Source organism: Mercenaria mercenaria, chromosome 3 (assembly GCF_021730395.1).
Source record: "Mercenaria mercenaria strain notata chromosome 3, MADL_Memer_1, whole genome shotgun sequence".
NCBI lineage: Eukaryota > Metazoa > Mollusca > Bivalvia > Venerida > Veneridae > Mercenaria > Mercenaria mercenaria.
The window spans coordinates 53,345,396-53,368,903 of NC_069363.1; the positions used below are offsets into that span (position 1 = coordinate 53,345,396).

A 23,508-nucleotide genomic window follows, 5' to 3' on the forward strand; every position below is an offset into this window, starting at 1 on the left:
TGGTGCCAGAGTTATGGCCTTTACGTCAGATGATGTGAGTGATGATGGGGAATAACTATTTTAAGTTTGAATCAAATCCATCAAGTAATTACAGAGATAAGAAGAAAATAGGAGAAAGTGTAAAAAAACTTTAACCGACACCGACGCCGGGTCGAGTAGGATAGCTCTCCTTATACTTCGTATAGTCGAGCTAAAAATCATTAATTGCTTACAGACAGAGCTAGTATCAAACAGACTTTTTAAAGGTATTACCTGGAACGCATCGCACTGTCATCTGTTGGAAATAACAAACACAGGACGGCATGATGATATGTTTCTGCAATCGATTCTTTTCTATGTCTTTCAGTAACGTAAAACTGTTTTCTTGCCTTTTCAAACCTGAAATAATTATACTTTGTACATCTGGTGCTACAATAACCAGTAAAATCCATGAAATTCAATTAAAATATGCTAAGAATAGCTTAATGATTGGCGACCGATTGCCAGGCATGTCTTTTCACAGTAATTCTCTTGCCTATAATGTATGAGCCGCGCCATGGGAAAACCAACATAGTGCATTTGCGACCGGCATGGATCCAGACCAGCCTGCGCATCCGCATAGACTGGTCAGGATCCATGTTGTTCGCTTTCAAAGCCTATTGCAATTAGAGAAACGGTTAGCGAACAGCATGGATCCTGCCCAGACTGCACGGATCCATGCTGGTCGCAAACGCACTATGGTGGTTTTCTCATGGCGCGGCTCATATATTGTTTAATATCGTTGACTTTGAATCATTTACAATGCTGTGGGTCCACTTTGTTTCATTGGAATTTGGTGGAAACTATATGTGAAGCTGTGTACACAATGTTCTGATCTAGTTGTAATATTTCAAAGTTTCAATGTCCGAAAAAGGACTATTACTCCAAAAGAATATGACATGAAAATCCGTATGTAAGTTAAATGTTAATGTTGTATACCAAGTTTCATCTCAATAAGATATAAACTGTAAGACCAGCCGAGTACAAAAGAAATTTGACAGACGGATGGACTGATATACCCATGAGCCTTTAACACCGTGGGCATAAAATATATCTGACAACTTACGTCGTGTCATAATTCTCCTTTAATGCGCGCAAAAAATCTTTCTATGCCTATCTGAAGAGTCTTAAGAGATAAACAATTTGCAGATAACAATGTGTATTTTATTAATCAAATACTTTGGTTTTAAAATAAAGTTCGGAATTTTAAACAGGGAGAGTATGATAAAGTCCAAGTAAAATGTTGCGATAAACCGACTGAAATTAGTACCATTTGGCAATGTTTCGGTCATATTAAAAATATGAATTACTGGTATTGGCGCCAAACCATGCCTTATGCAAAAAGTGCGGTTTATCTCCAAATAGGGAGAAAATATGTATAATTACAAATGCAGGATTTCTCAAGACCAACTGAATCAATGTCTTTAAAACCAAGTTAACGAACCAAACAAGAAACGCGGCAATGCCACGAAACCAGGTTTTCAACACTTTTCATAAGAATAAACAAGAGTGCCAGAATGTCACAATATACGCCCGTCACAGCAAATTTCTTTACTCTAGCACCTGTATTTGCAGATGTAATTTTAATTTTGTGGTTGTTTAGTAATCATTGTAATTCTTTTGTTTTTCTAAGTCCACAAAAAAACTCCTTACCAGGTAGAGATACCTTAAAATACACCTAAAATTAGAAAGTAACAACTATGTTGTACCACAGAAAAGTGGTCTTGGTTTTTCCCTACGGTCAATTATAAAAAAAGTTACAATATAAGTTATTTATAGTAACAACTAAGGGAAGTTAAAAAAAAATACAAATTTTTTTTTAAGTCCACACAGAAATCCTTACCAGGTAGAGATTGGTCAAAATACACCTCAAACTTGGATGTAACATGCATGTTGTACTACAGAAAAGTGGTCTCGATTTTTCCCTAGGTCTAGTAATGAAAAAGTTACAATATAAGCTATTTATAGTAACAACAAAGGGAAGTAATTCTAAAGAAGGGAACTGCACAAGACACTTCGTCTTATGATGGTGTATAATTGTGCCAAGTTACATCAAAATCCCTCTATGCATGAAGAAGATATGCTCCGGACAAAGTTTTCATTCTTGTATCTGATCTTTGGCCTCTAAGTGTGACCTTTACCTTAGACCTAGGGACCTGGTTCTTGCGCATGACACTCCGTCTCATGATGGTGAACAATTGTGCCAACTTTCATCAAAATCCCTCCATGCATGTAAAAGATATGCTAACCCTAACCCTAACCTAACCCTAACCCTATTTTTAGTAACAATGACCTTGACCTTGACCTTGATCCCAGAAACCCCAAAATCAATCCCAAGCTACAACTTTATATAAGTTTTTTATACACCAAGTTTCATCATGATAGCTCATTCCTAAGTTAAGTTATTGACCGGAAACCCTTTTTCTATTTTAAATAACAGTGACCTTGACCTTGACCCCAGAAACCCCAAAATCAATCCCAGCTTTTGTCTTGATATAAGCTACATACATACCAAGTTTTATTCAAATATCTTTACCGAAACAAAAGTTATTGACCGGAAACCCTTTTTCTATTTAAAGTAACAGTGACCTTGACCTTGACCCCAGAAACCCCAAAATCAATCCCAGCCTTTGTCTTGATATAAGCTACATACATACCAAGTTTTATTCAAATACCTTTACCGAAACAAAAGTTATTGACCGGAAACACCAGTTTGACGCCGCCGCCGCCGCCCGCCCGCCCGACCGACATCTACCCCAATCTAATAACTCAGGTTTTCGTTGAAAACCTGGTTAACAATAGAACCGTGTAATATGTAAAGATAAAATTACAGTTGTCATTTATTGCCAAAAGAAAGGAAAAGAATGATGTCAACATCGTATAACAATTGACCACTGAAAATGTTCTTTAGATATTACTAAGAATTTAAAACACCGACAAAACTCCAAAAACATCGGACACCGAACTCCAGAAAAAAATGAGCATGTACTTCAAGCTGATAATGTTAACCAAGTTTCATTTGAATTGTAGGTCATGAGCACACAGTGTTCTGATTTGGTCGTTAGTCCGTAATATTTCGACGTCCGAGAAAAAGGCCATAACTCGAGAAAAAAATCAGACATCGAGGTTCCGACAATATATACATCTCCACTTATGTTTCATTGGAATCGGGTAGAAACTGACAGCTGAGTACACGATGTTCTGATGTAGCTGTAATATTTCAAAGTCGAAAAAAGGACCATAACTCCAAAAGAATATGACATGAAAATCCGGACAATATGCACATGTCAGTTAAATGTTAACGTTGCAAACCATGTTTCATTTCAAAAAGATATAAACCGTGAAAGTAGCCGAGTACAAAAGAAATGTGACTGACGAAAAGACGGATAGTTCAAACACTATATACCTCATGGGCCTGACACCGTGGGCATAAAACACGTCGTATCATAATTCACCTTTAATGCATGCAAAAAAAATATTTTCTATGCCTATCTGAAAACTCTTAGAGATAAACAATTTGCAGATAATTATAGGTTATTAGCTTTGTATCGGGAAATATGCACGAGTTCTTCAGCGGAAATATTGCATGACTTTGGGAGCGCAATATTCATCCGCTGAAAAACGAGTGCCTATTTCCCGATGCAAAGATAATAACCTTTTTATTACATACGCATCTACACGTATAAATATAATGTAAATATCATAAATTTATGAAATAGCCTGAATAGAATTGACAATACTGAACTAAATAGAAACACACACTGAATTACGTCACGCTCCAGATACGAAATTCAGGTGTCAGTGTACGGAAAATTACTGATGTTTCCGGTACCATTGTAACTTAACGGGTAAAAGAAATGAGCATGTAACAACAATTTGTATTTTCTCGGATATCAGTCTGTTGGTGACATAGCCTAAGTTCAAATATGGTCTGAATTTCAGAATGAACTGTTCACTGATTTAAAGTAGCTCTACGTTCAGGTAAAACTGAATTAATTTACATAGAGTAGTAATAGAGATCTTATTTATTCTCATAATTTTGAGAACTGGTTTCTAACCAGTACCTGAACCTCACCAGATACCACCGTGACGGTCAAAATCCCCTCTTATCGTTAACATTTTCCATATTTGCCAGTCTGTGTGAGCACATTGTGTCAGATATTTTTGTGGCAATATTATTTATATAATAAATACTTGCCATAATATTTTTGCCGCAATACCGTCTACCATGTTTATGGAACTTTATCATTTTACAATCTGCACACAAATAACTTTCAAACTAACTGAACAAACGTTATGAAATAATATATTTACCTGACTGAAGTCTTCGTCTGCCCGGCCATCCAGGATTTTTTGTTTTTGTGCAAGAGGTGTTGAAGAGCTCTTTACCGTGAGTACGACAGGACAAATACAGGCGATATGTCCATCAAGCTTTGAATTCTATTAAAACCATCGATCAGTGCTGAAAAATTATTTATTACATACTCAGTTATAAACTCTGTTAAATTACAATGAAATCCGAAACATTTAAATATTTCATATTAGTGTAAATGCGTATGTAATAAAAAGATTATTATATTTGTATCGGGAAATATGTACTTGTTCTGCAGCGGAATAATATTGCACTCCTGCAGAACTCGTGCATATTTCTCGAAACAAATCTAATTACCTACAGGTCTTACATTAATTAACTTTCAATGCACAAATGACAGCATATGACACTAAATTAATTTTAGTCATTTAATATTACGAAGCAGTTGATCTATTAGTTGCTAAGTGATGTACTTCAAGACAGAGCAAACTCTTTAGTTTAGGATTGATATTTTTATTTCCGAAACAAACGCCTTACAAACTGGCATCGCCTTTGCGATCTGTATGTTATACAAGTCAGTATCAGCGTTCATGATGACGACAGTTAAGGCTCGTCTGGTAGAAGCAACTGGTGTCGTTTGCTTGATATAATTGACAACTATTTTGCATGTTATAAATCCTCTTATATCATTTAGATATTATCCTTAAATTTTCGAAATAATTATTTTGTAACATTTAAATAACTACCAGTCAATGTTACATAACTTGACAAATCTCTCAACATGTTCAGATAAGTCATGTTCGGAAAAAAATAAGGAAAGTTATGTGACAGAACCAGATATTAGTCCATATCAACAGCAGCTTTCACATTTTACATTGTTTCAGATAAGTCAATAAGCTCAAGATAACCGAATTAAGTTCCTTAACCAGTAGAATTTAGCTCTCCATCAAGCACACTGCTAAGTCAGAAACCAAAAGTGTAACATACATTCTTGATCGACTCGCGCCGCGTAAACGGCAATTCTTAAGCAAGTTAGTTACCTACCTGGTTGAAAACACCTGATCAATATGTTGACATCATGACATAAGGGGTCCAGCACACCTCTGATGATCGGCATCGATAGGGTACCAGTGCGTCTCTGGTGACCGGTATCGACAGGTACTAGTGCACCTCTGTTTATCGGCAGCTTTATGGTACCAGCAAGGCAGGCCTGTGGCAACTGTAGTTCCATTAACTAAAAGTTTCTTCCTGTTAATACAATATAATAAATGGCCGCATTATTTTTTCCTGTGTTTCTTACCAATACTTACACTAAAGTCACGTATTGAAAGCGAAGTATTCAACCCTCTTTGAAAATGAAAAGACACTTTTTACTTTTTTACTAACAAAAGATAAAATTTTGTATTTTAGAAACGCTTGCTTTATTTAGATCACGGCATTGCAGTGAACCCAGTAAAGTTTTCTTTAGGTAAAATTACGTCAATCATGAAAACCTTTGACACTTCACAGTGTAACAAAACTGAATCAACGATTTATATTCAAAGTACGTTATAAATTACAAGTCCTTACGTGTATGATCTAGGAAACTGCTACTCGTCAGATGGTTTGTGTCCTTCGTTGGTTAGTCTCTCACCAAATACTTCGAGCTTTACAATCACCAAAGCCAGAAACTGTATGCGCATGCCCGAAGCTCTCAAGTTACTCTGGAAGAAATGTCGACCTTAGCTTTCTAAAGGTTTAAAGTCATGCACTGCTAACTAAATACTGCTAGTCATTATTTAACAACTGATACGGTTACAATAAAAATAATTTAAATAATGTAGGTTTTTATGATAACCAGAATATATCGAATTTGTAGAAAAATTATTTAAATGAAAATAAATCTGCATAACTTGATTGAAAACTGCACGCCTATTACAAATATAGCTTAAGAAATAAACTAATGACATATGCAAATTACATACCCCGTTGTGCCCTAGAAAAACGACCAAGCTGCACAATCCACTAAACCATTGTGAAATCTACAAGACTTCCTTGCAGTGCTTGTGAAGTCAACATTAGTTACCATAGCTGTACCGTCCGCTAAACCACTGCGATATCTACAACATTATATCTTCGCATGTGCTTGTATTCAACATCAGCCATCAGTTTGGAAAAATCTGCAGAGAAATGTATGCAAAATAGGATAACATAGGTAGCAATATACATACCTGTTTATGATAAAGAGAAATGCACATTTTGTTTGGTCTGCGTCTCTGTATCCTGCTGTGACTTTTTTTCCCCGAGTACCCCATCATTCTAGTGGAAAAAATAGCAATACAAAACAAAACGAATAAAAGCAGATATACAATAGAACAGTTGCGCGCGCTTACCCAGATGTCGTCTGCACCTTTTACTTGTCGTCTGCACATTCATGGTACGTCTCAGCTATCTAAAATTGATAGGACAAGAAATTATATAAACACACCTCAATACTTAATTTATTCATGTAATTGTGTACATGAATAAATAGTTATATCATATCGCTAATGGTAAAAATAAAATACAATATAACGAACTGAAAGACGAAGAACCCGATTCGACAAACAATCTGCACTAACAAAAACCCCTTTTGACAAAACCATTTACAACCGAGAAAACCACACAGGCGACACCACGAACCCAACAACAAACACTAAAACATCTCCACAAAACACCACAACAAACACTGAAACACCTCCACAAAACACCACAACAAACACTGAAACACCTCTACAAAACACCACAACAAACACTGAAACACCTCCACAAAACACCAAAACAAACACTGAAGCCTCTCCACAAAACACCACAACAAACACTCAAACAACATCACAAACACAACTAACTGGCCAATGTAAACGAATACCTGACAAAACAGCGAACACCGAACACACATAATGAAACAAAAACATACAATGTAGATTGGATTCTCTGTAAGCACAACTATTATAAACTCGGATTTTTGTTTAAATTCAAGTTTTACCTGAATATATGTACAGATCTGAGCAAGGCTTATGCTATTCAAAACTAAGCGTTTGTCACGTGATCGGTTGCAGTATTTCTCTCACTGCTGTTCGGTGACTTGGACGTCGGTCATCTATTTATCTCTGGCTAGGTGTAGAGGTACATTTCCATGGTAACCCTGTTCTCTGTATATTTACACAAAGACATGTGTAAAATCTGAAATAAATATGTCAAAGTGTTGTAACAAGAAAGGAAAAGTAAACATACGAAGCCTATACACTCCAAACAATTCTGTTTAACACTGTATATCTGAACGTTGGCCATCCATTATACCATTGCCTAGATGAAGAGGTACATTTCAGTGGTAACCCTGTTGTGTGTATAGAAACAAAAGGGTATGTGTAAAAAGAAGATCAAATATATCAAAGTGTTGCCACCAGAAACAAATGTAAACATTCACACCCAAAATCTGCTAATCTGAATATTAATCAACCATTATACCATTGCCTAGATGTAGATGTAAGTTTCCATGGTAACCCAGCTGCGTGTACAGATATAGAAAGGCATGTAACAGAAAAAAATATATATCAAAGTGTTGCCACAAAATAAAAAATAAACATACACACTTTATATGCTTAAAATCTGCTTTATAACCGCCAATAATTGATTTATTTCATTGCTTAGATGTAGATATATGTTTCAATGGAAACCCTGTTGTGTGTTTAAGACACAGGACGGCATTTTTAAGAACTGAAACTAATATTTTTTTTCTAGCGGGACCCATAGAAATTCCAAAAAAAAAAGAAAATATGAAAACATACACACCATTTATGGTCCAGATCTAACAACACCTTCGTCCGTCATCGTCCATGATATGCATGCATGTTCTTGATCTTTGCCTCAGAACACTATCTTTTTAAAGCACAACCTGAATTGCACGAAGAAAGAAAACATGATTTTGTTAAACGTAAATGTCTCACTTGGCAATAAAACTATTTTACAAAACTTGTTTTCATTAAAACACCACTTGCATGAGACAAATGACTAAAATCAGTGAAAGCGATCCATAGAAAATATTACAGCCAAGCTTCAAATTGCGTATATACAAGAGCTGTCCGTAAGACAGCGTGCTCGACTACTAGACAACTAAAATCAAACAAGGGCTATTATTGACAAGATTGACATAACTAAGTCATTTCATTATGATTTATTACAAATATAATTTATCGCAAACTGAAGTTTTATTTTGGCAACAACTAGCATGCAAAACTTCAAGCAAAATTTCCAAGAGAAATAAGCGACATAATTTTAATTAATTTCAACCAAGAGCTCTTTTAACCTTGAAATTTTGATGAGAATAGGGTATTGCGAGCAGTTTCAATCTTTACTGAGATACAACTTGATACGTAGAACTTTCTAAGTAGAAAACGGGACATAATTTAAATTAAAATCAACCAAGAACAAGGAGCTGCCTTCAATAAACGCTTGATGCCCCTAGTGGCATCCTTGTCGATAGCTTTTGCACCTTAAGTTTCAAATCAATTCATTCTCGTAAGCGGTATTGATGCTATTCGAAACGGTCCCATTTGGTGAACCAAGAGATGGCCCATATAAAGCACCCTAAGTCCAAAATGAGGTCAAGGTCAAGGTCAACCTGAGGTCAGGTGATGTCTGAAGATGAGGAATGGTCACAGGTTACATCTGCATTAGTATCAAGTCATTCTAGTAAGGAATATTGATGCTAGACGAAACGGTCCCATTTGGTTAACCTCGTACGGATGGACGGACAGACGAACGGACAGGACAATCACTATATGCCTCCCGCATCAGTAGATGCCGGGGGCATAAAAAGTTGGTGAAGATTTTCACACAACATTCAAGATACGACTTGTTAGTTGTATGAAAACCTTCACCAAATTTTCTAAGTCGAAACAGGTAGATACTTTAAACTAAAATCAAGCAAGAGTAATCTCACTTGGTTACTGCTGTAACATTTATGACTGAGAAGCTTGCCAAAACACTTTAAGTATGAAAAGGGCAAAATTCTGTCAAAAATACAAATAGAGTTATGGGGATTGTAACCACACATGCAGATGATGATTATAGGGTACCAATAACTTTACACCAAGTTATAATGGGCCCAGCCCCTGCACATATTTTATTTGCATGCTAAACAATGTTAATGTGAAGTTACAAAGATATAAGCAACAGTAACAAAGAAAAACAAAGGTTGCCGAAAAAGCTCACGCAAACGCCGGGGTGAGTAGAATAACACCCCTATGTTACTTTAATCCGAATAGTGGAGCTAAAGAAGGCCACACTTTGTTCCAAATTTAACCAAGAGTTATCCAACTTAGTTATTGCAGTAGTCTGGGAAGCATTGTGTGAAGATTTATAATGCTACTGAGGTATAATTTTAGTAGAGGTCCACTAGGCAATGCTACATATCAAATATCTAAGCTCTAAGGCTTCTGGTTTTTGAGAAGAAGATTTTTTAAAGTTTTCCTATGTAAAATCAAGTGACCCCTGGGGCGGGGTCAATTTTGACCCCGGGGTCATGATTTGAATAATTTTAGTAGAGGTCCACTAGGCAATGCTACATGTCAAATATCTAAGCTCTAGGGCTTCTGGTTTTTGAGAAGAAGATTTTTTAAATTTTCCTATGTAAAGTCAAGTGACCCCTGGGGCGGGGTCAGTTTTGACCCCGGGGTTACGATTTGAACAAATTTGGTAGAGGTCCACTAGGCAATGCTTCACACCAAATATCTAAGCTCTAGGCCTTCTGGTTTTTGAGAAGAAGATTTTTAAAGTTTTTCCTTTCTGTTGCCATGGCAACCAGAGTTCTGCATGGAATTCAATTCTTTGAAAAGTTTTGTAGAACTTTATTTAAGGAACATTCCTGTGAAGTTTGGATGATATTGGCCTAGCGGTTTATGAGGAGATGTCATTTAAAGTAAAAGTTTACGGACGACGGACAACGGACGAGGGCCGCCGGACGGTGACTGATCAGAATAGCTCACCCTGAGCCTTTGGCTCTGGTGAGCTAAAATACCCATAATTTTGATAAACGTAACCTCGCTTGTAATTAAAACTACCAAAGCATCAAGAACAATTTCCATGGCAACATCCCTTGTATGAGACAAATGACTCAAAATTAATGGAGGCGATCCATGAACAATATTACAGAGAAGTTACTGAACGTTAGCCATCCATTTCTGTCATTATGTAGATGTAGATGCACACTTTCGTGGTCATCATGTTAAGTGTATGAAATACAGAAAGACACGTATAAAACAGAAAAAACAAGGAACTGCGTTCAATAAACGCTTGATGCCCCCGGTGGCATGCTTGTCGATACAAAGCAACCTAAGTCCAAAACGAGGTCAAGTTCAAGGTCAAGGTCAAACTGAGGTCAGATGATGTCTGAAGATGAGGAATGGTCACAGGTTACATCTGCATTAGTATCAAGTCATTCTAGTAAGTGGTATTGATACTAGACGAAACGGTCCCATTTGGTTAACCTCGTACGGACGGACGGACAGGACAATCACTATATGCCTCCCGCATCAATAGATGCCGGGGGCATAAAAATTAGCCGCGCCATGAGAAAACCAACATAGTACGTTTGCGACCAGCATGGATCCAGACCAGCCTGCGCATCCGCGCAGTCTGGTCGGGATCCATACTGTTCGCTTTCAAAGTCTATTGCAATTAGAGAAACTGTCAGCCGCAAACACAGAATGTTGGTTTTCTCATGGCGCAGCTCATATGTCGTTATGCCTTTAGACATTTCAGACAAAAAGGAAAAAGAAAACATACACACCCTCTATGCTCCAAATCTGAAAACACCTCCGTCAATGTTCTGTATGTAAGGTCCTCCATCTATGTCACCATGGCAACCTGAAAAAAATAAAACATGATTTTGTTAAACGTAAATGTCTTACTCGCATGAGACAAATGACTCAAAATCAATGAAGGGGACCTCCGTGGCCGAGTGCTTAAGGTCGCTGACTTCAAATCACTTGCCACTCGCCGATGTGGGTTCGAGTCCCTGTAAATGTCTCACTTGCAATTAAATCTATCAAGGCATTTACAAAACATTATTGTTATCGTGGCAATATCACTTTTCTGATACTTTCACAATCAATGGAAAGACTCAGAATCCGTGTAAAATTTAACTTCTAACAAAAATTTGTGGGCATAATCCGTTTTCGTTTCCATTATACGTGTAACCTTAATAGCTAGTAAGTAAGTAAGTAAGTAAGCTTTTTTTAAAGTCGGCAAGAGGATACAACAACACAACATAAGCTCATAAGAGCTTTTTAACCGACTACAACTTTAGCTGACCCTAAAATAATCAGTTCAGCATTTCATTGTTACTTTTCTATTACGCCTTGACAAGATACGGTGTAAAGGAACAAGAGTTACTGAAAATTATTAAACTTTATTTTAAGTCAATATATTCAAATGTTCTTATCCGATGTTAAATAAATTTTCGATGGATGACAGGTTGCTGGCACTGTCAAATAAATGAGACTTCAATATTTTCTCATCAAATAACTTCCACAATACATAATTTTATTGTTTCCTTAGCAACCGTTCATTTCAGACAACAGCAAAAATGCACGCGTGATTATTCAATCATATCTTTCCAGTTTAGGCATAATCGTGGCATCGGCCCCACGAAAAAAACCTCCAGAATCTCTTTTCACTCCCAGTTAAATAAATTAAAGCTATGAATAATCTTTGATATGAGCCGTGCCATGGGAAAACCAACATAGTGGGTGTGCGACCAGCATGGATCCAGACCAGCCTGCGCATCCGCGCAGTCTGGTCAGGATCCATACTGTTCGCTAACAGTTTCTCCAATTCCAATAGGCTTTAAAAGCGAACAGCATGGAGCCTGACCAGACTGCGCGGATGCGCAGGCTGGTCTGTATCCATGCTGGTCGCACACCCACTATGTTGGTTTTCCCATGGCACGGCTCATATTATTTATTATCAGTCCAGAGAAAACAGGGGCATCAGGTTTCCTCTACAAATAGTTTCTTCCGTTTACAGCAATTTGAATGATAATCGCAGGTAAAAATGGGTAAACCACAAAATGAGTTATTTATATGTTTAACTGAAAAAATGAGAAAAGAAAGAACGACAGAAATAGAAAGAAAATAGAAAAGGAAGCGTATGAAGAATAAAAGTACATACATTTCTTGACGTGTCCCTCTGAAAACCCACGCTAGCTCTAACGTTAACAATAGTCATGAAAGTCACGTGCAAAGTGAACTGAGCACAAATAGTGCCCCGGGAATAACGTGTTGATTAATTCACAAATGGTGAGTGAATTGTGTAGGATTATGTCAAACATGTTTTATACGAGTTTATTAGTCACCGGGTCATTGCATCGGAAGCAATTTGTATACGTTCTTAAATGATCAAGCAGATTTTTTCTCGTTATGGAGAAGGTTCATACAATTGCCGATTAAACTCTATGACTGCTAGACTTTGACCAGTAATAGCGCTTTGAACACAGTTTCTGTGTCCATACCTTTGACCTGTGCCGGCAGTGAGTTGTCTCAGGTAGCGACACGCACCCGAAGGTCACATGTACAATATCTGGATGTAGCAGCAAGTGGTCAACTTCTCTATTCTTCAGTCTTTTGTATCACACCTCTGTACGTTTGGAATTGGACCGGTTGGATGTTGTACACTTATAAAATCAATCCCACCTCGCCCCTTGCGCAGAATACTTGGTTTCTTTAGTGGTGTCACAGGGATAATGAAATGCCCAACAGCTCCCTTGCCACCGTACCCAGCTCCCAATCCAACCCCCTCCTAACATCTGTTTAACGGCAACTCTTTTACAAATTCACCGTGATCTATAAACCAGAAACTACTGAGTCTGGCTAATTCAATATTGCAAACATTCTGACGTTATAGTTCCATAGGGTTTTTGATTTTATGTTAAATCAGATAAAAGAGCTAACAAATAGATAGATGTTGCATATAATTACACGGTCAGAAAATCACGACTTTCAATATTACACATGAAAGTACATCCTTAGAGAAATAAAGGGAGATAATCGTAAACAATGAATTTAGTAATATTTGCTACCATGGTAATCAATATTCAAAGCTTCGGCAAATAATAAACAATTATCGAAAATAGAATTTAGCACGAATTAGAATGTGTCTGTAGGACACAGGGTGTGCACAACTCTAAAAATAGGGGGCGGAGCCATACGTAAAATAAGAGGTGCGTAAGTTCATACCAAATTAAGACTCATGCAAGGTTTCATCAATTTATATCAAATACTTTTTTGAGCTAGGCCTGTCACAAGGTGAAAATGTGCATTTTTGACTATTTCAGGGGCCATAACTCTAAAAATAGGGGGCGGAGCCAGACGAAAAATAGGAGGTGCGTAAGTTCATATCAAGATTAAGACTCATGCAAGGTTTCATCAATTTATATAATACTTTTTAAGCTAGGCGCGTCACGAACTTCGGACGGACGGATGCACGGACAAGAGCAAATCTATATGCCCCCACCACTCATGGGGGGCACAAAAAGACATGTTTCATGTTCATAACAGAAAAAATGTGACAGTCACAATATGAGCCTTTGTTAGGGAAATATGTCCATGTAATAATGTCATTTAGATAAAGTTAACAGGGCGGCGGAATATTAATGTTTATGCCAATACCAATACGATTCCCACAAACCCATTATAAATATCCCCCATTTTTATTAATGGACGTCTATTATCCCTTTGAATTATTAAAAAATGTTAAATATATTACAAAACAAGAACTACCTTTAAACAAGAGCACCGCCTTGCGGATGCAGATGCTCATCTGATTTTTTGTCTCTGTATAATTATACCAGATTTATATAGCGCCCTTTTCATGATAAACACGTTCAAAGGCGCTTTACAGCAACTGCAGCCACACAGGGCGCGAAATCATCCTCTACTAGTACAGACACAGAGCGATCTGACCAGAGGGACAGAGTGAGACAAAGCCCCCACAGAGAGATCAGAAATAATAGAAATATTGTCCTACCCGTTTTTATATTTTCTAAGTCATAAAGGGGCAATAATTCTTGCAAAAAGCAGGATGGAGTTATATTTCTTGCTGTACAGAGTCAGCTTTTAATGGTTAATAAATGTTGCAAGTTTTAAAGCAATAGTTTTGATAGTTTAGGAGAAAAGCTGAACAAAACACAAAACTTAACCAAGAAATCTAATTTTCTAAGTCCAAAAGGGGCAATAATTCTTGCATACTTGCTGTGCAGAGTCAGCTTTTAATGGAAAATAATTGCTCCAAGTTTTCAAGCAATAGCTTTGACTGTTAAAGAGAAAAAATGACCTAAACACAAAACTTAACCAAGAAATATGATATTCCGAAATATGATAAGTCCAAATGGAGTCATAATTCTTGCAAAAAGGAGGATGAAGTTATGTTTCTTGCTTTACAGAGTCAGCTATTGATGGTGAACCAGAGTTGTAAGTTTAAAGCAATAGCTTTGATAGTTTAGGAGAAAAGCTGACCTAAACATAAAACTTAACAAGGCAACGCCGACGCCGAGGCAGACGCGGACGCCGATCAAGTGATGACACGGCAATAACTCATTTTTCCCCAAAAAAAATCCGATGAGCTTAAAAGAAAGTAGGCGCATTTTAGATCAATCTATAAAACGCAGAATTATGAATATTTATATTGCACAACCTATAAAACTTAGCCAGAAAATCGTAATATAAAGCAGAAGTGCTGCTTTTTGTACTTATTGCCTGTAAAGAAATAGTTGTGAATCATGGACTTGCTTAAAATTTAGCAAACAACCGTTCCTTGCCACCAAATGTGAAAATATTTTTTTAGTACGTTATAAGCAAAAAGGTCGGTTTTTATCTAAAGGAAAGAAATTTGATGTTATGTCGCACCTTTAATGCTAAATGTCGCAAGAATTTGACCATGTCGCATTACCAACTCTAAACGTCGGACAGCAATAAAAGAAATTTTTGAGGGACTGGATATCATGTACAAATAAGCAGATAGTAATGCCATGTATTGAAAAATACCGAGGTTTAGATTGCGGAGTTATACACTACAAAAAGTTGTGAAAATATGCACAGCAGATTGTTTTCATATGCACCAAAAAGTACAGATTGAGTAGGAACTTTCCAAGTCTATGACACACTGTCATACTTGGAGCAAGCATTTGCCATGGAAAGTCTTTACTCTAAATTGTACAACATTTAGGAATACCTTTAACAAAAGCTGTCACAGGAGACAGCGCGCTCGACTATTTCGATGCTAGATAGTGAAATTTGGCACATCTGAGGAAGCCAGAGCTGTCACTTGAGTGTTTAATGACTCAATATGGATGCATATACTGGGCAATACTAGTAGCTTAATTAAGTCTGTGTCATATGAATTTAGTAATAACAGAGATAAAGTGTACTAAAACATTAAATAAGTATAAAGGGGACATAATTTATGGAAATTTCTGCAAAAGTAATACACCATGTGTCGTACAATGTGACTTATAATGTGGGACAACTATATTCAATTTGAATCAAATCTATCAAGTAATAACGTGCATTACATGTTGAACCTGAAATTCTATAAGTAACAAGAGCTGTCTGTAAGACAGCGCGCTCGACTTTTCTCAGTGCTTGACTCTGAATTAGAGCTTTGCCAGTAAAAACCAGAAGCTGAGTTCAATAAACGCTTGATGCCCCCAGTGGCATCCTTGTCGATAGATTTTGCACCCAAGTCCAAAACGAGGTCAAGGTCAAACTGAGGTCAGGTGATGTGTGAAGATGAAAAATGGTCACAGTTTACATTTGTATTAGCATCAATTCATTCTTTTAAGGGATATTGATGCTAGACGAAACGGTCCCATTTGGTTAACCAAGAGATAAGTCCAAAATGAGGTCAAGGTCAAGGTCAAACTGAGGTCAGGTGATGTCTGAAGATGAGGAATGGTCACAGGTTACATCTGCATTAGTATCAAGTCATTCTAGTAAGGGGTATTGATGCTAGACGAAACGGTCCCATTTGGTTAATCAAGAGATGGCCCATATAAAGCAACCTAAGTCCAAAATGATGACCCATTTGGTTATCCTTGTATGGACGGACGAACGAACGGACGGACGGGCAGAACAATCACTATATGCCTCCCGCATCAGTAGATGCTGGGGGCATAAAAATCCCAAGTTAAAAAGGAACATAACTCTGTCAAAATTCAAATCAGAGTAATGGGGATTGTTTCTCCTGGTGTAGACTTTGATAGTAACTAACTATTTTAAGTTTCAAGTCAAAAGCTTTAATAGTAACTGAGATATTTGACTTTATCACAAAACCACACAAATAACTTCTAAAGTTAAAAAGGGCATAATTCTGTCAAAATTCAAATCAGAGTTATGGGGATTTTATCTAAGTTAAAAAGGGGCATAATTCTGTCAAAATTCAATTCAGAGTTATGGGAATTATTTCTCTTGGTGTAGACTTTGATAGTAAATAACTACTTTAAGTTTCAAGTCAATAGCTTTGATAGCAACAAAGATATTTGACTTTATCAAAAACTTTAACCAAAAATTCTAAGTTAAAAAGGGACATAATTCTGTCAAAATTCAAATCAGAGTTATGGAGATTGTTTCTCCTGGTGTAGACTTTGATAGTAAATAACTATTTTAAGTTTCAAGTCAATAGCTTTGACAGTAACAGAGATTTTTGACTTTATCAAAAACTTTAACCGACGGCGACGGCGACGGCGACGCCGACACCGGGGCAAGTGCAACAGCTCTACTTTTTCTTCGAAAAGTCGAGCTAAAAAGGGGCAAAAAACTCATAACATACAGGTGCCAGCAGCATAATGGACTTTGTGTTATATTATGTGGGTGAAGATGTGGAACAATAATTTTACATTTAATTAAATCCATTTAGTAAGAACAGAGATATGGTGAAAAAGCATCAAAATTAAACTGAAATTCTAAGTAAAAAGGGGATACAATTTATGAAATATTTGCACCAGAGTTACTGACCTTGTGCCATATGATGAGGAGAACGATGTGGAAGAACTATTTAAGATTTAATCAAATTCATTAAGTATTAACAAAGATAAAGTGAATGTACAACACAGTAAACTAAAATTCTAAGTAAAAATTGGGCATAATCCATGAAATATTGGTGCAAGAGTTATGACCCTTGTGTCATATGATGTGGGTGATGATGGGGTTCAACTATTTTAAGTTTGAATCAAATCTGTTTGGTAATAACAGAGATAGTGTGAAAGTGCATCAAAACTTTAACCTGAAATTTTAACCCTTACTGAACTTGTCCATCTTTCAATTTGGGCAGTACCATTACCAAAAATATCATGTCTGAATGGCGAAAAGTGTAGATGTTGATCAGTATGCATGGATGTGCAGGCTGATCATAATCTACACTGGTCGCAAAGGCAGAATCAGTCGTGTCCAGCATGATAAGGATTAAGTAAAAATGGGTGTAATTAATACAATATTGGTGTGAAAGTTATTGACATTGTGTCATATGATGTGGGTGATCATGTAGTACAACTATTTTAAGTTTTAATCAAATCTGTTAGGTAGTAATAGAGATAGAGTGAAAAAGCATCAAAACTTTAACCAGAAATTTTAAGTGAAAAGGGGAATAACTCATTAAACACAGATGTCAGAGTTATTGCCCTTGTTCCAAATGATGTAATAGCTCATGCTGAACAATTATTGTATGTTTGAATCAAATCCCTTTTGTAAGAACACAGCGAAAACGCATCAAAATTACACAAAATCCTAAGTAAAAAGGGGTATAATTCATGACAAAATGGAGCCACAGTTGTGGACCTCATATCATAAGATGTGGGTGATGAACTGATGATGTCAAACAACTTTTTTAAGTTTGAATCAAATCAATACAGTAATAGGTAAGATAGGGTGAAAGTGTACCAAAACTGTAACCTGAAATTCTAAGTAAAAAGGGGAAATATTTCATAAAATATCGGCGTGAGAGTTATGACCCTTGTACCATATGATGTGGGTGATGATGAGGAATAACTATTTTAAGTGTGAAGTAAATCTATCAAGTAATTACAGAGATAAAGACAAAGTGCGTCAAAACTTTTACCAAGGTGCAGACGTAGAAAGACGCCGACGCCGACACCGGGTTCAGTAGGATAGCTTTACATACTTAGTATAGTCGAGCTAAAAAATCAGGATCCTATACACAAATACACTCTTAAAGTAGTAAATGTCACAATGAACTATCGCAACCAAAAAGGATCCTTTTAAGTATGTAAAGCGGTGGAAATATTAAAACAGAATTAATTTACCGACGCAAAATTGCAGCAAGTAAAGAATACACATACGCTGTAGCCATGCTAAAGTGGAAGAAAAGAGAACAGAGCAGGGGAGACAACTCACAACTCGATATGTGTCCATAGGACACAGGAGCCCACCACTTCCATGACCGTACATGGTTTTATGACTCAATGTTAAACTTTTTTCAAGATGCAACACAAACTTATAGGAACTTAATGTGTATTTTTCACTAAGTAAAGTACTCTGGCCTAGCTGACCAAAATCCCAAAGAGAACAACAGTTGCAAAACTTCACAGGCTATAAAACAATCCTCTAATGTTTTATGACTCACGGTCAAGTACATTTTGACATATATACAGCAAAAACTTATTTTTTTACTAAGTCAATGGCCATAACTCTGGTCTTGCAAAGTAAACAAAAAGCTAACACAGGAGCTGTCCGTAAGACAGCGCGCTCCACTATTCGGCGATTTGACAGTAAAATGAATATATGTCTCAATAAGAGACCACTACTTCAAAAGGAAGATACACCAAGGGGCATAATTCTGTCAATAAAACAAACTAGAGTTATTGGGATTGTTACCACACATGCAGATAATGATGGTAAAAACATATTTTGAATTTCAAATCATTATCTCATATAGCACCAAAGTTATGTCCAAAAAACAAAGTTTATCAAAATATTTAAGTATGAAAGGGGCATAATTTGGTCAAAAATACAAATCAGAGTTATTGGGATTGTTACTACACATGCAGATGATGATAATAAAGATACATTTTGAGTTTCAAGTCTTTATCTTATATTGTACTAAAGTTACATCAAGAAAGCGAAGATTGCCAAAACCTTTAATTATGAAAGGGGCATAATTCTGTCAAAAATACAGTTAGAGTTATGGGGATTGTAACCACACATGCAGGTGATGACTATAAAGAAACATTTTTAATTTCAAGTCATTATCTTTTTAAGTTCCAAAGATATGTCTATTAACGAAGCTTATGAAAAAAAAAAATTAACATGAAAATAATTCCAAGTATAACAACTTTGTGACCTTGACTTTAGGTATAATGGGCTCAGCCCCTGCACATACTTTGTTTGCATGCTGGACAATGTTTATGTGAACTTAAAGTAAGATATAAGCAATAGTAACAAAGATATGACTGAAAAACAAAGGTTGCTGAAAAACTTAAACCTAAAAAATAACCTAAGTATAACACCATGGTGACCTTGACCTTTGGTATAATGGGCCCAGCCCCTGTAAATACTTTGTTTGTATGCTGGACAATGGAAGTTACAATAAGATATAAGTAATAGTAACAAAGATATGACAGAAAAACAAAGGTTGCCGAAAAACTTTAACCTAAAAAATAACTTAAGTATAACACCTTGGTGACCTTGACCTTAGGTATAATGGGCCCAGCCCCTGCATATACTTTGTTTTAATGCTGGACAATGTTTATGTGAAGTTACAGTAAGATATAAGCAATAGTAACAAAGATATGACAGAAAAACAAAGGTTGCTGAAAAACTTTAACCAAGAAAGGCGAGTATAATAGCCCCCCTATATTGTGAATAGTGGAGCTAAACAAGAGCTGTCACAGGAGACAGCGTGCTCGACTATTTCGATGCTGGATAGTGAAACTGGGCACATCTGAGGAAACTGGAGCTGTCACTGGAGTGTTTATTAACTCCAATGGTGAATGAAGATATTGCACAATTGCCTGAGTCTGTGTCAAAAATATTAAGTAATAAGAGAGGTACAGATAAAATGTATCAAAACACTATATAAGTATAGCCTAAGCAAAAAGGGGGCATAATTAATAAATTATTGGTGCAAGAGTTATGCATCTTGTGTCATATGATGTGGGTGATAATGTGGAACAACTACTTCAAGTTTGAATCAAATGCATTTCATAACAACTGAGAGATAGTGAAAATGCATCGAAATTAACCTTTAATTCTAAGTAAAAGGGGGCATAATTCATGAACAATTGGTGCAAGAGTTATGCACCTTGTGTTAAATGGTGTGGGTGATGATGTTGAACAACTATTTCAAGTTTGAATCAAATCCATTCTGTAATAACAGTGATAGAGTGAAAGTGCATCAAAACTTTAACATGAAATTCTAAGTAAAAAGGGGGAATAATTCATGAAAAATTGGTGCCTGAGTTATGCACCTTGTGTCAAATGATGTGGGTGATGATGTTGAACAACTATTATCAAAATCAATATAAAATCCATTCAGTAATAACAGTGATAGAGCGAAAGTGCATCAAAACTTTAACCTGAAATTCTAAGTGAAAAGGGGGAATAATTCATGAAAAATTGGTGCCAGAGTTATGCACCTTGTGTCATATGGCATCGGTAATGATGCTGAACAACTATTTTAGTTTGAATCAAATCCACTGAACCAGTAAAAACAGAGACAGAGTTAAAGTGCATCAAAACTTTAACCTGAAATTCTAAGTAAAAAAGGGGAATAATTCATGAAAAAATTTGTGCCAGAGTTATGCATCTTGTGTCATATGATGTGGGTGATGATGCTGAACAATTATTAAGTTTGAATCAAATCCATTCAGTAACTAGAGCTATCACTAAAGGTGATGAATGTACCCCCCGCATGCACTGACACAGTAAAGTCCCATAACTATGCAGAATATTTACCTAAAAGAATGTAACATGCACCATGCACAACTAGGGTTGGTACTGATCACTTGTGTGAAGTTTCATTAAATTGTGTGCAAGGGTTTGGTAGATTAGGCACGCACAAGATTGCATATGCAGACTGTATGTACATAGTATGTTAACAAGAAACAAAGTCCCATATTGTACCTTACAACCTGCATCTAGGGTAAACATAATGACCACTACAATCGCCTCCATTTTTACATCTTAACCGATTATTAATTATTTCTTGTCTTTTATAACTTAAATGGTCAAGACGTATACAGAACATATTATGGCACATATGATACATGCATTTTTCTGCTCCACGATTTACACGTTACTTACCAGAATACCGGAGGTCCCACTCTACCAAAATGTGGTCTTGTGGGTGTTCCTGTAGTAGGATGGATTCGATCTTATGTAGACACAGCGTTTCATTCTTTTCACCAAAGGCGTTGGGTCGATTCTTCCAACGACCAGCCGTTCTCGGCATCTCTGGAGTTGTTCCGACCTGTATATATAAACATGTAAGAAAAGGTATGCTTTAGATATACAATTAACGCGTGTCAATACATAGCGATTTGAATAAAAAGTATCCTTAATGTATATGTTTTGTAACTATGGTAATACTAACTCTAACCTTTAGTCAGTATATTATACATATTGTACACTAAATGCGTGCGAACATGCAATAATTTGCGTATTTTTGCAGTGCGCTCGAACTGATAATCACTTCCGGACATGCGCATGCAGAAGACCGCTTCAAGTCTGCAATGAGCAACATCGTTATCATTTATTTTGTGGGTGTGGTTTCGGCAGCCGTCAGAGTCGCAACTTTTTTGCCTATAAAGTTTCGTCTTAGACACAGCGTTATGTGAATCGATATATTATCATGAGATATAGATAAAGTGACATGATATGGATGTCTGTTGCGTATTTATTTATTTATTTTTTTTTTTTTTTTTTTTTTTTCCAAATAGGCATTAAGCATTCTATAGGAATATACAATCAATGTTTTGTTTTCATCTGCAAATGAAATAAATTACAACTGTGTACATATTGTAAGGAATCTACTGATACAGCTGGTGATACTTACTTATGTAGCTTTGTGAATGCTAGATTGCATTACAATGAAATTTACCCGTACATTACAAATACAAAAGAAAATATTAAAACAAAATGAAATCTAATTACACCTTTCATTTAAAAAAAAGAGTCATCCGAGTATTGTGTGACAGACCACCAAGCAACCACTACACCATTCTAGGTAGTTATAACTGGTAGTGTTTATAACAAATTGTGCTGATTTGCCTATTCGACAAAATCAACTCATGATTTGACAATACCGTTGACACAGTGAGGATGCGTACACCGGATATTGCCATTTAGTGATAAGGTATTTTCCGACGCGATTCATTTTGTCAACAAGGTAAGTAAAACCCGATTTACAGTTGTATTTTACTACTACAGAAGAAAAGAGCATATTGTTTTTAATGACCAGATACTGTGTATATGCTCTGACAAGCGTAAAATAAGTCAATCTTAAGTAGAAAAAGCTAAAGTTTGTGATTAAATGACAATTTTGTCATTAGATAAATGCATGCCGTGAACACATTTCTCCCGATACCGTCACCTATTTGCATTGAGATGAAAATTTTGAAGCGTACAATTTATCAAGTTGTATACAAAGAAAAAATGTGCAAAAAATCAGCTTAAGCTTTCCAAGTAGATGTCAAGCGTAACACTTATTGAAACATTACACATGAACTGTTATAGTTAGAGTCATAAAGGGAGGTAATAAAAACAATAGATCCAATAAAACATTCTAGTATATTCAGCAATATTTAAACCTATGACAAATGTTAAATAAAGTAGTTATCAGAAAAAGGATTTAACAATAAATTAATGTATTTTATGTTCAAAATGGAAAATGTTGTAGCTACATTTTAAACGAAGGCATTATGAGCCTTTAAGTTTGCAGATGGCATTAGACTTCACAGCGGAGACTTTAGCAATATATATAGCTTACAATAACAGCGGCATGGCAATAGTCACCACAAGAAACTGTCTAAATACAAGGCATTGCCAAGTACAGGCCAAGCCACGGGTACACCCTTGAATATGATGACGTTAAGGATGTACGAGCGTTTTTTTGTTTTTTTTTTTTTGTTTTTTTTTTTTTTGTTTTTTTTT

At 36.2% G+C, this 23,508-nt stretch overlaps 1 long non-coding RNA gene across 3 annotated transcripts; it reads right to left on the reverse strand.

Annotated features, from left to right (window-relative positions):
• Window positions 1–252: 252 nt before the first annotated feature.
• On the reverse strand, window positions 253–22,522 carry LOC123543761 (uncharacterized). Of its 3 annotated transcripts, XR_008370226.1 has the most exons (10): window positions 21,661–22,522; window positions 11,139–11,215; window positions 8,141–8,243; window positions 7,335–7,531; window positions 6,703–6,761; window positions 6,295–6,489; window positions 5,900–6,033; window positions 5,375–5,578; window positions 4,333–4,480; window positions 253–378 (listed from the first exon to the last, which is right to left on the reverse strand). It is a non-coding gene; the product is annotated as an uncharacterized LOC123543761 (long non-coding RNA). The 3 variants fall into 3 exon arrangements; XR_008370224.1 differs by having other exon boundaries at window positions 6,295–6,761; XR_008370225.1 differs by lacking the exon at window positions 4,333–4,480 and having other exon boundaries at window positions 6,295–6,761.
• Between the last annotated feature and the right edge of the window lie 986 nt (window positions 22,523–23,508).